The following is a 15,889-nucleotide window of genomic DNA, read 5'->3' on the forward strand; positions in this document are numbered from 1 at the left end:
AATAATATAGGTAACAATATTTTTTAAAATACTATTAGCCTACTCATTAAAGCTAAGTTGGGTAAGAATAGTAAAGAGGAAATCACACCTAACCTTATCATTGGCTTCAGAAATATCCAATTTGAGTGTCAAAGCTAGGTTCTTAGACCTTTCCACAGAGTGTATTACATCTCAGGTGGTTATAACCACATCAAAAATTTGCTTCGAAGCACAAAGTCATTCTCATAAGGACCAATGAATTTTTCCAGGAGGAGATTGATACGATTCCCCATAAACTTAGCAAGAATCTCATAAATTGTGTTATGAAGGTGGATGGGTCTAAAGTCTTCTAGCCACCAAGGGTCCAATACCTTAGGGATGAGAGAAATGAAGGTCTAGTTAAGTTCCTTTAGTAGCTTTCTCATCTTAACAGAGTCATGATCAACATGGATGCCATCATAGTTAATAATTTCCTAGAATTCATGGAAGAAACCATGAAGGAACCCATTGGGACTAGGGCTTTACACTGATCCATACTAAAAACAACCATTCTAAATTCCTCATCTTTGACCTTGCATGTCATTTTCTCATTCATCGGGTCATTAATCATTGCTTGAAATAACCTCAGGATATTACTTTTTAAGTTGCTATCAACCTTGGCAACTGGGCGATTATACATTTCCTTGAAATAAGAATTCACTTTATCTTCTATCTATTCCATTTCAATAACCTCATGGTCATTATCATCCATTATATGTTGATAGTGTTTCTCTTTTTCTTTCTTGAGATTGATCTATGAAAATGGTTACGTTTCTATCTCCCTCCTTCAACCATGACACCCTATATCTCTATTTCTATAAGACTTCCTCCCTATTTAGGAGTGTTTTCTATTTGTTTCTACACTCTCTCTCCTCCTCCTCCTACTATTCAATTTATGCATTTCTTTGTGCAAGTTAATTTTGAAGAGCTTCCAACTTCTCTTCAATAACCATCTTTTCTTTGGATAAATTCCCAAATGAGGATTTTCTCCATTCTCTCACCTCCTTCTAATTCTATCAAGTTTTCTAGTAATATGGAACATGGCCACTCCTTCCACTAGATCCTTCCACCACCGTGAAATATAGTCTCTAAATTCATTATGTGAATGCCACATGATCTCATACCTACAAGGCCTTTTGACTAGAAAAACTTTATGTCCAAGAGAGCAGTACCATAAAACAATTTTAAATTGTACTCAGATACACCTTTAGGGATGTTTACTAGAGAATAACCCATCTAGAAGAGATTAGAGCCCTATCCAGCCTATCTTGAATCAAGTTGTTCTACAGTTTAATATTAGACTAGGTGGAGGAAGAACCCTAGATATCAATATCTATCAAATTATTTCTTCTTAAAAAATCCTTCAAGTCATGCATAATATCCAAAAAATCCACCAATCCCCAAATTACTCCAAAGGGTGCAATGGGGTGTTAAAGTCACCCATACACAAAAAAAACAATTCCTATCTCATGCAAACAACCATAGTAGTGGCCTTATTCTATAAAAAATACCTACCATTGCAAGTCTTGGTACATAGACATTTAAAATAATTCAATTGTCAGTTTGGGTGGTAAAATTAACTTTGTAAAAAAAATGTGTGCTGACGAAGATATTCACATCCATAGCACTATTGGTATTCTACATTGTAGCAATACCACCAAAAGCTCCATTAGCATTACTATAGGTATATTTAGTACCCACCCAAATATAATTAACACTTCTTAAAAAAAAATTCTCAATCATTTTCACTTCTTGCAAAATAATCATATTAGTGTTAAGTTCAATTATGTTCTATCCAATTTGATACTACTTCCTAGGTCTATTCAACCCTCTCAAATTGTAGGATATTATCTTCATCTTTTATTGTTTTGGATTTCCTTTAGGATTTTTTATTTCCCTTGTGAAATATTCTATTATGTTTCCTTTTGATAGATGTTCTTGATTAGAAATCTCTTAATAATCTTAGTCGATCCAATATCTTCCTTATTCCCTCCCCTTATCTTTCTCTTTGGAACCATCCATTGAATTTCATTACTAAGGAAATCAAGCCTTGGGCCCTTAAAAGTAGGGGAAAAAACTTCAACAATATCTGGAAGGGAAGCCACAAATGTTCCATTTGTGAGTGGTGATCCAGCCCCCAAGTTGACGGGTGGGTTGCAGTATCTCATGACCCCTTGTTCAACCATTTCTTTGTTCAACCAACCTTGAACTGGATGCAAGTTTCCTAGGATTTTCATGTCAACAATCTTCACCTCTTCTTGACTAGTAGCATCCATTAAATCAGTCACCCCCATCTTGTACTACAACCTTCTCTTTCTTAAGAGTTCTAGTGCTCTCATCAATGTAAGGGGTTCCATTCACCTGAGCATCCCCCACATAGGTTTTGGTAGAACCAATTGGTTCTATGTTTTCCTAGGTTTTGGGTACAACAACCCTTTCCACTATTTTAAACATTTTATCCAACTCCACACCTTGAGATGAGACCTTATTCTTGAGTTTATCACTCTTCAGGAACTCCACAAATAGATGGTAGAGGCTATTGCATTTATAGTAGAAAGTAGTAGCATTCCCATGAACCAATAACTATGACTAGGTTCCCCATTTGGACTTCAGATCCACTATGGTTGCTGGGGGTTTATTTATTCCCACATTCACATAGATCCTACCAAAACCTAGTTTAATCTTTGAGCCCATCATCAAGTCCATTTTTATGAACTACCCAAAGGAGCTACCAATCCTTCTAAAAAAACACTTGTCCAAAAATTCCAAGGGGAGCCCAAGCAAGCATATCCAGATTGGGGTAGACTTATGAAGGTCACTCTCTATGTTAAAACCTGATTTCCATTTCACCAACATTAAGTGGTGTTTACCAAATTTCAAGGATCAAGCCATTATTGAATCTTAGTTATTTTCATTCGTGAACTTGAACAACAAGAGATCCCAAAACATCACATAGATGTATACACAACTCATTAGTTTCTACTTTTTTTAGGACAATTTTCTAACCATATTCATCATAGGTTGAAAAGAGACCAACTTTCAAAAAAGGCACATGATTAACCTTGAAGAAATTGAATGCACCAAAAAATTAGGTAAAGAAATCTAAGGTCTAGCCAGCTCCTAAGGAGAATGTGGGTTTTTCTCTAGAGTCCACAGGAGTCTTGAATCTAACAATATCACCCAACTAGTTTTACTTTGGGGTTGCTATTATGATGGGACTGCCTAATAGTTTGGGACCCAAATAATCATAGTCATGAGGAACGACACTAGGATCCATCTGAAAAGTAGTGTCCTCCTAAAGAAGGAAAAAACCATTCTAGGATTTCATGGCCAACTAAAAATTTGGGCAAACAAGGGTTGGTTTCAATGGGGATAGAGGTGGAGGGCAGCTCCATCCCTCCCAAGACTAAGAGGTCATGGAGCTAAGAAAGAGGTGAAGGGCATCAAATTTGTTGGGTACTAAAAGTTAAGGGTGACATTTTTATTTTGAGTTATGATCTAACAAAATATTTTTAATAGGATGTTTATAAATTATTTATTTATTTACAACTTTATGCCATAACTTATACAACTTATTATTATTTATCAATCTTGTCAAATTATATGATTTATTATGCAATAACTTATGTACATCTTATTAAATGACTTATTTATGGAAGGAATTCAAATATTTTTGAAAAACTAAGAAATAATTTATTATATTTAAAAATGGAATGCAAAGATGGTGGTCCCAATCAAAGTAATTCCCCCCACACCCAAAAATACTAACATCTAAAGAACGTCCAAACATTGGGACTATAACCAATTGTATCATTCATGATATAATCTTTTCAACCTCTTGACAATAATTGGAGGAAAACTATAGGATATGGTAATTTGGATTTGGTCCTCAAATGGTGAATTTTCAATTTCAAATTCTGTCAGGTTATAGCATGTTGTCAGTTTGTCCTTGATGATCTCTAATCTAGAACCAGAATCTAGTTTTCAAAATCCTTAGTTATCAAAAAGCATATTTCTTGTACCAAAAAATATTCTTCTTGTTTGAGGATAAGCATAATAGTGCTTTTTGTCAACATTTTTTGCAGAAAGTACATGTCATAGGTTTTGCACTCTTTTGTCATCTAGAATTTATAGTTTTCAAAAATTACTATTTTAAAGGTTGGGTGTACTGGATGTTTTTCATTAGAGATCACTCTCTTCACCTCTCTTGGTCCCTTGTTCTAAAGGAATTTCCTATACTTGGCACCCCTTCCCAATGTCAATCTAGCCCCAAATTTATCATTTTAAAATGTGACAAAATAGGACCTATAAATTGGCATATTTAATGTGATTTTTTTGCCCCTATCCATAATTTATACAATTTTTAGAGACAATGTGATGTTGAAATGTATTCCTATGATTTGGTTTAAAATTAACATAGATAGTGTTGTTGGTATGAATAAGTATTTACTATTTACACTTTACTTAAGTTTACTTAGGTTAATGCATTAGTTATTTATTTATTAGATTATACATCTAGGAGTATGCATACTCATATGAGTTGTCTTGTCGACAACACATGAGTTAGCAACTCTTTTATTCACATGGTGTCTACAACACAAGAGTTAGCATGTAATTTAAGCACATGGAGTCTACAACATCTCTATATGATATACACCTCGTAATACTTGTCCTATCATTGATGCACATACATTCACGTACAATGGAGGATAATCTACTTCTAGTGGATGTGTGCCTATTTGTTGAGCTTATCTCTTCTATTTGTTGAGCTTATCTCTTCATGAACACCTACACATTCTAGAAGGATTCTAAAGGCCTTTATATATAGGAACTCCTAGTGTGTATGTACATCAATTCAATTTCATATTTTTATTCTAATCATACTTTATTGGTCCATTATATGCTAGTGCTTGAGCTTCTTAATCTTGGGTGATTTTTCCCTAAGGAAAATTCTTACATGGTATCAGAGTGGAGGGAATTTCTCTTTACATAGCCATTGGAGACTATTTTTTTGCTTCACCTCTTAGAGGACCTCAATTTAGATCTAGAGTATCATAGTCACTTGAAGTGTCTAGAGCCAAATATGACTTCACCATTAGATTTGGAGCATCAATTTGATGAATTTTGACTATAATTTTGCCTACCCTAGGCCATAGCCAAAATTTATGATTTTTTTTTTGCAAGCTAGCACCCAAAGGCCTGATTTGCAGTATTTCATATGATTATTTTTTAGATCTATGGAATTTATTTTTAGATCTATATTTTTTGTGCAATATTTTTGGGTTTTTTGGATTTGTATTTTTTTAAAATTTTTATCAGTATATCAGGCCTATAGAGAATTTCCTTTTTGCAAGAACCAAGTGGTCAAATCCTAGCTATCATGGAGGAATATTCCTCTGTATCCAGTAAATTAACCATACATGGCAAGCTTACAAACTGAAATGGGCTCACAAATCCATTAGACATACTATACATTCCAATAAGCTCAAAACTCTATCGGCAATATCTTACCAAATTTTGAAAGATATATTCTCACTTGACAAACATACCAACTGATGATGACACTTTATGATAATTGGTGGCTTTAAGCCAATTTAAAATCAAATAGTCTTGATGTTTTATACACATCCCCATTCTCCAGAGAAGTACATTTGTGACTTAATCCCCAATTGCACCTTTCATTTCTTGAATACTTGGCCACCATCAAACTTCCACTAAATTTGTTAAAACTCCTAACGTTGATGATAAAACTCTAGTGACTGGCACTTCGATAACGTTGAATACACCTACTTGGACAATCATTCAAATAATTAGCATTGATAGAGCTAGAAACGTCACCAAGATAGCTGTCAATCTACCCATGATGACACATCATCTACCAGACACGTGCCAATGACACATCAATGCCACCCAAACAACATAGTAGAGACCTCAACCACATAGGCTTTTAGACACATCACCTTGACACATAAATGAATAAGTGGTTCTACCATGTAGTTGCCACATAGCATTTCCATACAGTCCACATCACTTGTTCATATAGCTGACATCATTTGTTGTACAATACAACCTACCACATCATCCAAGGAGGGCATTCTTTTGTTGATGTAAGAATTTGACTATCCTAAATTTGATGGTCATTTGACCATCATTAGTAGGCTAGATTTCACTTTCACAATGGTCATTTGGATTGCAAATTTAACATTGTGTTTTTCTGATCTGACCCCTCACCATATGTAGCTTTGATTTGATAGTCCAACTTTGAGAGGTGATATCTCATTCCTCTGGACTCTAAATCAGGAGCAATTTTTTTGATTTTGGCCATCTATTTCCTAAATTTGTAGTGGTGCTATTTTAAAAAAATTTTGGGACATGAATTTGTTAGAAATTTTAGTTTTTGGTAGCTGTACCTTTCTAATCCTTCTTTTTGCAACTTCAAATGCTCCGTACAAGCTCATCTGGACACATTTTGAGGTTCTATCTTTTTAAAATTGCATGGATAGAAATATCACTTTTAGAAATAGGTCATTTTTTGAATTGTATTTCCTTTATAAAACTTCAAAATTGTTGTACGTCTAAGCTACATTGCTAAGTACCAGATTTGAACTCCAAAAGGAGGTTTTAAACAACAAAATTAGAAGCCCACTTTTGTCCATTTTGACAAGTGGCCTATTGTAAGCACACTACATATAAAGTTATGAAAGAATCATTTTGGTGGGGGGGGGTGCTCTTTGATTGAGTGAATGCAGGGGTGTGTCTTGTGTTCTTGTGTCTCTTTTTCTCTCTTATGTTGTTTTAATTCTTTGCATCATGGGCTCACCTAAAACTCCACTTCTAACTTCACATAATTATACTACATGGAAAGATATTATATGGAGTAGACAAATGGAAAAAACTTTAAATCTATATGTTGATGGTACAATTGTAAAACCCATGGATGCTACAACACTAGTTGATTGACAAGTTAAAGATAATCAAGCTTTAGGAATTATTAGGAGTTGTGTTCATAGAGATCTCGTCTTCCACATTTCCAGCTTTAAGGATGCCAAGGGTGCTTGGGAAAAAGTTAAAGGTTTGTATGGTAAGGTGGATGAGGAAAAGGGATTCCAAATTGAGGATGACCTACTTCTATTGGATCCTAAGAATTTTGACACAATTCAAGACTATGTCAACAAAGCCAGTGAATTAAGAACACTACTTAAGGATTGTGGTAATCCCATGAAGGATGATAGATGGATTCATCACATCTTGAAGAAGATACCTTCAAAGTATGCATCTTTTATTTTGAGTTACAACACTCATAAGTTGACCATGGAAATTTCCTTCACTAAGCCTTTATTTGATGCATTTTCAAAAAGGTTGATGTTGGAACAATCCAAGTTGATAGAGATGGGAATTCTCAAGTCATCCAAGTCTACAAAATTTGTGGCTAGTAATGAGAACCAATCCAATCAAGGTGGAATAAGTTTTACCAATAGAAAGAAAATGTAGTGGAAACAAAAATCACAATTAGAGAAACAACAATCTTCCTCTTCACAACAAGGACATTGTTCTTCCAACAAGAAGGGAAACAACTAGAAGAAGGATAACCTATTATTTGCATATTGTGAGAAACCAAATCATGATGAGAATCATTGCAAGACTAAGAGAATAGATGAGTTGGAAAACTTACTTAGGAAGAAAAAAATCAATGTGCCAAATTTTTCCAAGGATTCAAATCCATCCACTTCAAAAGAAAAAGGGAAAGCATTTATGGAAAGTTCAAGCTCTTCAAGGGAATGAATTCTTGACTCAAGTGCCTCATATGATATGGGTTCTTCAAAATGACACTTTTCTTCATTGAATCAATCTAAAGAACTATACATCTTTGTAGGGAATGATAGAAAAGTGGAAGTTGAAGGAAAAGGACAAGTTGAGATGGAAAATGGAGAGCTCAAAGATGTTCTCTATGTTGCTAACCTTAGCTCTAATCTCCTTTCAATTTACCAAATCACTCACTATGGAGGCAACAATAAAGTTGAGTTCCTTCCTAATTCAATAATGTTGAACAATATTAAGGATGATTAATTGGTTGCAATAGGTAAATTCAATCATGATATTAGCCTTTATTATTTCTCCCACTTTATGCCTAAGTTTCCTTCACATGCCTTGTTGACACAATCTCAATCACAAAGAAAATTATGGCGTGAGTAGTATGGACATCTTTCCTTTTGCTATCTTCATCAACTTAGCTCAAAAAATATTGTCAAAGCTATACCTACAATCAACTTTTCTATAGGTGAATGTTCAACTTGTTCAATGGATTTGCATCTAGAAGAGAATTTTTACAAGGGGATGTCTTAGAGAGCATTAGTTGTTCTTGAGTTGGTTCACATTGTTCTAGCAGGTCCTTTTACAGTGACATCAATTAGAAAGGGTCGCTATATTCTCACTTTCATTGATGACTTTTGAAACTATACATGGGTCTACTTTCTTGATCACATGAATGAAGTGTTTGATAAGTTTCTAGCCTTCAAGAGTCATGTTGAGAAAAAATCAAGTAAATCCATCAAGGATATGTGTATGGACAATGAAAGTAGATATGTGAACTCAAGAACTAGAGACTTTTGTGAACTTGAGAGTATTGATATTTAGAATCCAGTAGCATTTAGTCCACACAAGACAACATTGCAGCAATGAGGATTCAAACTCTTAATTCAATGGCAAGTTGCATGATTCAAGCCAAGTCTCTTGATCCATTACTTGAAGTCAAAGCTATTAGCATTACCAATCACATCCTTAATAGATCTCCTCATAATGTCTTAGATGAAATGACTCCTTTTGAGGCATGGTGTAGAAGAAAATAAGTTGTAAAATACTTCAAAGTTATTAGTTGTCCAGCATGGGAAAACCTATCTTCAAGGGAATGTAAGACACCTCCACCGAGGCCTTGTACTTTCATTGGATATGAAAACAGTGATAAGGCATATAGACTTATGGATCCTAAGACTCATGAGATATTCATAGAGAGGAATGTTCACTTTAAGGAAAGTTCACCTAGCTTATTGTCTAATGCTCTCCATACTTCATACATTGTGGAAACTGGTAGTGACAATAGTGATAGTGATTCAACAGATTTAGATATGTGAGATCCTATTGATAGATACAGAATGAGGTCATAACATCAGCACATTCCACATGCATACATTTCTATAGTGATAGGTCCATGTAATTTGGTACAATTGGGTCAACCTTGTCTTCTAGTTCTAGTATCAGGGGATGACTACATGATAGACATTTTAGGTTTTTTTGTTGAGTCCTACATAGTAGATTTGGCAGACATTATTGATGATACACATCTTCTTCAATTGTTACAAGGCAATACTCTGACCCTCTTGTCCATTCTCTACATGATAAGTCTTACCAAGTTGATATTATTATGGATCCTTAAGTACAGAAGTTGTAGCAGGTGTCTTTATCATTCAAGGGGATAGTTGGTTCATTGGGATATGTTCTATATCCATCCTTACTAAATCTAAACTTGGTCCTTTTAGTAGTATTGGAAGGGGCGATCATCAGTATCAACATAGAGATAGTTGAGCAAGTTTTAGAGACACCATCCATCTTAAAGATTCTTTCTACACATTGGGGAAGCATCTCATATGTACCTATGAAATTGTTTCTTCCTAAAGGGAGAAACATTATTCAGCAGTCATGGATCAACTTCTACATTTATCTTGGATCAGCTATCATAGATCAACATTCTTCATTTGGTGGGTGGGGGGGGGGGGACTACCTTGCCTCTTTTCTTCTTCTTATCTCTTATGGGAGGACCTTTTACTCTTATGGGATTGTGTTCTTCTCATACTTTTCTATTGCATATACATGATGTATGTCATAATGGGGGGTCTTGATTACTCCATCCATCCATGCATCTTTTTTTTTCATCTCTCTTTTTGGGAGAGGGTTTTTCCCATGAGGTTTTCCCTCTTTCTCCATTTTCAAAGAGATTGGATTATATTTTGTACATGGGTACCGAACATGTCCTAGTAGCTGGGACCCATCATGCATTTTGATCCTAGCTTTTGTGAGCTTAAGTGCATTACCCTAAGTTGCAATTAAGCGGGGGTGTTCATGTAAATAAGAATTTACTATTTACACTTTACTTAAGTTTACTTAGGTTAATGCATTATTTTATTATTTATTAGATTAGACAGCTAGAAGTATGCGTATTCATATGAGTTATCTTTTTGACAACATAGGAGTTAGCAACTCTTTTATGCACATGGTGTCTAAAACACATGAGTTAGCATCTAATTTAAGCACATGGTTTCTAGAACATTTCTATATGAGATGCACCTTGTAATACTTATCCTCTCATTGATGCACATACATTCATGCACAATGAAGGATAATTCACTTCTAGTGGACACATGCTTAGTTGTTGAACTTATCTCTTCACTAACTCTTAGACATTCTATAAGCATTCTAGAGGCCTTTATATACAGGCACTCCTAGTGTGTATGTACATTAATTTAATTTCATATTGTTATTCTAATCATACTTTATTGGTCTATTCTATGCTAGTGCTTGAGCTTCTTGATCTTAGGTTATTTTTCCCTAAGAAAAATTCTTACATGGGTGACCAAGGGTAAAATGATGCCTGATATTATAGGGGAGTGACTCCTTCTCAAATTGTTCAGTTTCCCTCAATGGCACCCTTCCTATTATGGAAATAGACACATTTCTTTCTTAAGATAATGTCACCTATACATCTCCTATTATAGCCATATTAATTTTCTCCAAAAATTATGTGATGAGATAGATTCTTTAAACACTATTAACTTATTGAAAGGTTTCTAGAAGTCTAGTCCATCTATATCAATGTAATTATCTTAGATTCAGTGAATATTCTTAGCCCCTAGCTGAATTTATTGTCTCCTATATCTATTGAAAATGAATTTATATTATGGATTTCTATCACAAATTTTGAATTTTTTTAAAGATTTAATATATTGGTTGGGACTAATGATTGAATTCCTCTTGAGGTTTAAAATTTATATTACTTATTGATTCTCATTCTACTAAGGTAAAAATTTCTAGGTCTATTCACTCTATACATCTATTCCTTATGAGTTGGGGTATGGAATGTCATTTTAATGTGGTTGGATCCAATTTTTCAACACCTAATTTTGACATACTACTAACGAACTTACTTCTTACTATTACTAGTGGTCATATCATGCTTGGTGTACCATACTTTATAAAATAAATTGAAGTTTTCCCTAAGAAATTGATTGGAGTAAGAAGGATTTCATCATGACTACTAATATATTGTTTTCAACGAGATACTATGAACCATGTATTAAATTGTTTATAGTAAGTTAATTTTGCATAGAAACTATTAGTCTTGGTTTTCAAGGTCTTAAATAACTATACTTTGGTTCTAAGTTCTTGGATTTTACTTAAAAATTTATTATTTAAAGAAGATGCATATAAATATTTATAATTTATTTACCAAATCAAGCCAAATATCTATTACAGATACATAAAGCTTAGATATTTACAATTCAAAGGAAAAGTGAATTCCTATTGCACATGCATCGAGCTTAAAGCTAAATATAATTCTCATAGATATATTAGAGTATGGTCATCAATAAATGATTTGTGCTTTTAGATCTTTGAATTATTATTCTTTTCCTTAGGCATGTTCCTACTAAACTAGATGCCTAGGTTTGATTACATGGATAATTCAATAAACACAAGACATAATATATACATATGTGTATTTATAATTAGGTCCATTTGATAGATGAACAATATTATAAAGGAAAAAATACATATTGTCTTTACCTAATCTCTAAAGAAATGAACTTTTGGATTGCAACTTTAAAAAAATTTAAAAAATTCTTTAACCTCAATTTTGATAAAATAGATATAATATCTTACTAAAATTTAATTAATTAAAAAACCCACCTACCTTCTTAGTATCTCACTTTCCCAATATAATTCCACCAATTAATATTAGATATTTTTTTCTCTTAGAAGACTTAAGAGCTGATATATTGGAGATGGAGGCTTACAAATTAGAGAAGATCATTAAAAACCATATGCTTGACATCCAGATCATACTCTAGTAGATTGAAGTTGCAAGAGAGGAAGAGAAGAAATTGTTAAAGAAAAGGAATGAGATGGCTATTTAGTAAAATGATATACTCTAGACACTAAAGAAATGTTTGAAGATGATAATTTTAGTTAAAGTGATGTGGGTATAGGAGACCTATTAGAAAATAACAACATTCTGAATGAACATGTCAGAGGATTGAAGAGGGAACATGAAATCCAATGGGTAAGGCTATGTGAAGTGATTGAATAGAAAAAAAAGGTTAGAATAGACAAATTCATGGATGAAGAAGACAAAAGACAAATGGCTAACCAAACCTGATGAAAGAACATATGATGTGTAGAAGCTTACAAAAAATCACTTGTACATGATGAATCAATTACTACATACTAATTAGGAACTAAATGAAAAGGATGTAGAGATTGAAAATTTGAAATCACAAAGTGATCAACTAAGAAATGAGCAACTAATGGAGAGGATGTACAAACCTAATGAATCCATTAGATACTTTGAATAATTTTTGAGATCACCAAGAACACTTAGTGATACTTCTGGACTATGATATATGAATCATTCTTCATCCATTGAAGAAAGAGATTCATCTAAGAGTGGTGAAGAGACAAACTCAAAAGGAAAACCTCCATGCTATCATTGTGGAAAATTATGACACATCAAAAATATTTGTAGAAGTAAGATTGGTATGTAAAAATATAAACTAAATTTTAATGGATATTATTTTTATTGCAAGAAACAAGGACACCAAGCACATGAATGTAGAACAAAAGTTAGCAATACACCTATTACACCTAGATTTGAGGGATATTGTTATAACTATCAAATGTATGGTCATAGAACACAATAATCTAGATCTTAGGAAAAAATTGATTGGATATCCAAGAAGCAAGGGCATGCACCTAAGCTAGGTAATTCTCAATCTTCATCTTATTTCTTCATAATGAAAAGTGAGAACCATTACTATACCGTAACCCAACATAGATTTATTCTTATCTTTCACATAGTTTACTTTGTTTCCATGTTCTTTCTTAGTAACTATTTCTCTAATAGAGGTAATCTTCTTGATAATTGATTTCTTTTTCTTTTGTTATTTTTATAGTCCTTTCATTCCTTTTCCCTTCACTAGCTTATTCAAATTTATTGCTTTCCTTTTTCTTTATTTCCTTCTCTTCTTTCTTCATGTTCTTTTGTCTCTACTTCTTATTCTTCTTCAATTTTTGTACTTGTTATGATTTAATGTTCACTTTCCAATTCTACAAGGATTTCTTCACTAGTAAGATGAATCTAGTCACCAAATTGCTCATTTAAATGATAGATTGTTCCAATTGGTAGTTCTTCCTTTGTGGTAGTATCCTTAATATGAAAAATTATATTCCATATTCTCTTACTAGATTTTGCAACATCATTGATCATACTCACAAGGAATTTGGACTTTCTATAGTTAATAGAAAACTTATTCGAGCATGCTCTACTATTGACCTATTTCTTTAACTCATACATCTAGTTTTACCATATGCAATTTTATTTTTCTACTTTCTCTTTCCAAATAATTCACATTGTGCCACATGAATAATATTCTATACTAGCATTTGGTATGAATTCATTTCTCTATTCTCCTTGAAAAATATGAAAACATGTGTATAGTGTATATTATAGCTTCCTCTATTACTAATTTTTCTTCCTTATGCAATTATTAAATTTATAATCTAAGATGGTTCTAGTGCTTCCATACTTATTCATTCCTTATGTTATTTCTTCAATAGTTCTCTCCACTCTTTCTGTCGATTGTCTTAGAACTAACTGCATGTCTACCTTCTATTAGCCCTATTTTCAATAGCCCAATTGTTTTTTTGTTTTAAGCTTATAAATGCTAAACCTTTTACTCGAATTGTTTAATTTTTATATGATATTACTATTTTAAAAGTTTACCCTAGGTATAAAATCCTAGGTTTAACCCATGCTTCATAGTAATCCTAAAATTTTCTAAACTTTAAGCCCATACTTTAGCATTATCCTTTTTGTATAGTTTGAAACTTTGCACAAGGTTTAGGATTTGTTTTAGAAAAGGTTGCGAAGTAGTGAGACTCTTTTGATCACATGATCTTGTGTCATTTATGCATGTTCAAATCTATTTTTATTATCCAGTGATCTTATGGGAAGCACAACTTCACAAGATTTGTTGTCTTTTATAGATAATAGTGTTGTGAGGTAGCGATCATAGTACAATCATAAAATCTCTTGTTTTTCTCCCATAAGAACATGTTCTCTAGGTTGTGATGTAGCAATCTAAACAAGCACATCTTCTCTATAGGCATTGGTCATGTGGAGTGGACAGTTGTGAATTAACAAGAAAGTGTTATTGTAATAGAGTGCAACTTATCGATGATTAAGTAAATAAAATGTTAGAAATATGAAAAGTGGTTGTATCAAGCTATTGGTGGCTAGTGTGACTTTTCCATGGTTAATCCCTTGTCAATTTTGAGGTTGAGATGTTGTGATAAACTAACAAAAGTTCACTGTGCTACTTCGTTACAAGTTATATAACCCAAAATTAAATTGTTGGGATGTTATGAAGAGATATAAATGTAAATTTGAAAGATGAATTTGTCAAATTGTGTGGGCCATCATTTGATGGTTACCATGCACGTTCACGATATTTTGAAAGAAGTTAACATTCTAAGTGACAAAGCCATAATGGGTCAATTTTAACATTCAGCTTAAGATTTGCAGTCTAACTTGACATGATGCATTAATTATTGAGATGTGTTGATAGAAGATTTTGAAGGTTAAGTGTGACTTTCTACATTAAAAGATTACAAAATGATAAAAATGTTGTGATAAAACAAAATTGAATGTTTATTGTGACTTCACAGTTTGAGCCTCATAGTTAAGAAAAATAGTTGTGAAGTTGCGTAAGGTAAGGTATGATGTATTTTGAAAGTTTGTAATATCCTTAAATAGTTAAAGGATAACTATTGTAAAGTAGTGATGTTCTATTTAACCTAATTTCACAAAAGCATCAATATTGTAAATACTTTAAGGTAAAAAAGCTCTAAACAAGGGTAAATGCTTAGGGTGTGTATTTTGTGCTACATCACAAATATTGGTACTTATAACATACATAAGGTGGAGATATTGTGATTAGCATTAAAAAGAGGAATATATCTTTATAGATGAACTTGGGGGTGATGAAGTAGGTTGTTGCATGGATGTCATAAGGGTTAAATACATAGTTAAGTGCAACATCACAAGTGTTGACTTCGCGAATGAATTAGTATCATGCAAGTAGACGGTACACTTAGGTACAAATACCAACAAGATCAATGTTAAAGAAATTTTTAGAGAGTTTCAAAGGATAATTTATGCATGAGGGAATTCATTGTGATGAATACTCTTCTTAGCATAATAAAATCTATTCAATTATCCATAAATGTAGCCATTTGGAAACCTTTAGATCCATAAATTTATGGAGTTGAGAAATTTGCAGAGATTCATAGAGTTGGTTCTTAAGTTTGAGATGGTGTGAGAAGGAACACCAAAAGATAAAGCTAAAGTAGAGGAAGTTTCAACACATGAAAATTAGGTTAAACCAAAGAAGTTGAATGTTTATGTTAAAGAGTAGCTATAGTTGTTACTTGAATCTCCAAATGAATAGCAAAAAAAAAACCATGATGTTAGGATTTAACTACAAATAGAAATAACAATTACATGCAAATATAAACAATATCGAAAAACAATAGAGCACATAGAAGA

Source organism: Cupressus sempervirens, chromosome 10 (genome assembly GCF_028749045.1).
Source record: "Cupressus sempervirens isolate cs-2001-9-10 chromosome 10, ASM2874904v1, whole genome shotgun sequence".
Taxonomy (NCBI): domain Eukaryota; kingdom Viridiplantae; phylum Streptophyta; class Pinopsida; order Cupressales; family Cupressaceae; genus Cupressus; species Cupressus sempervirens.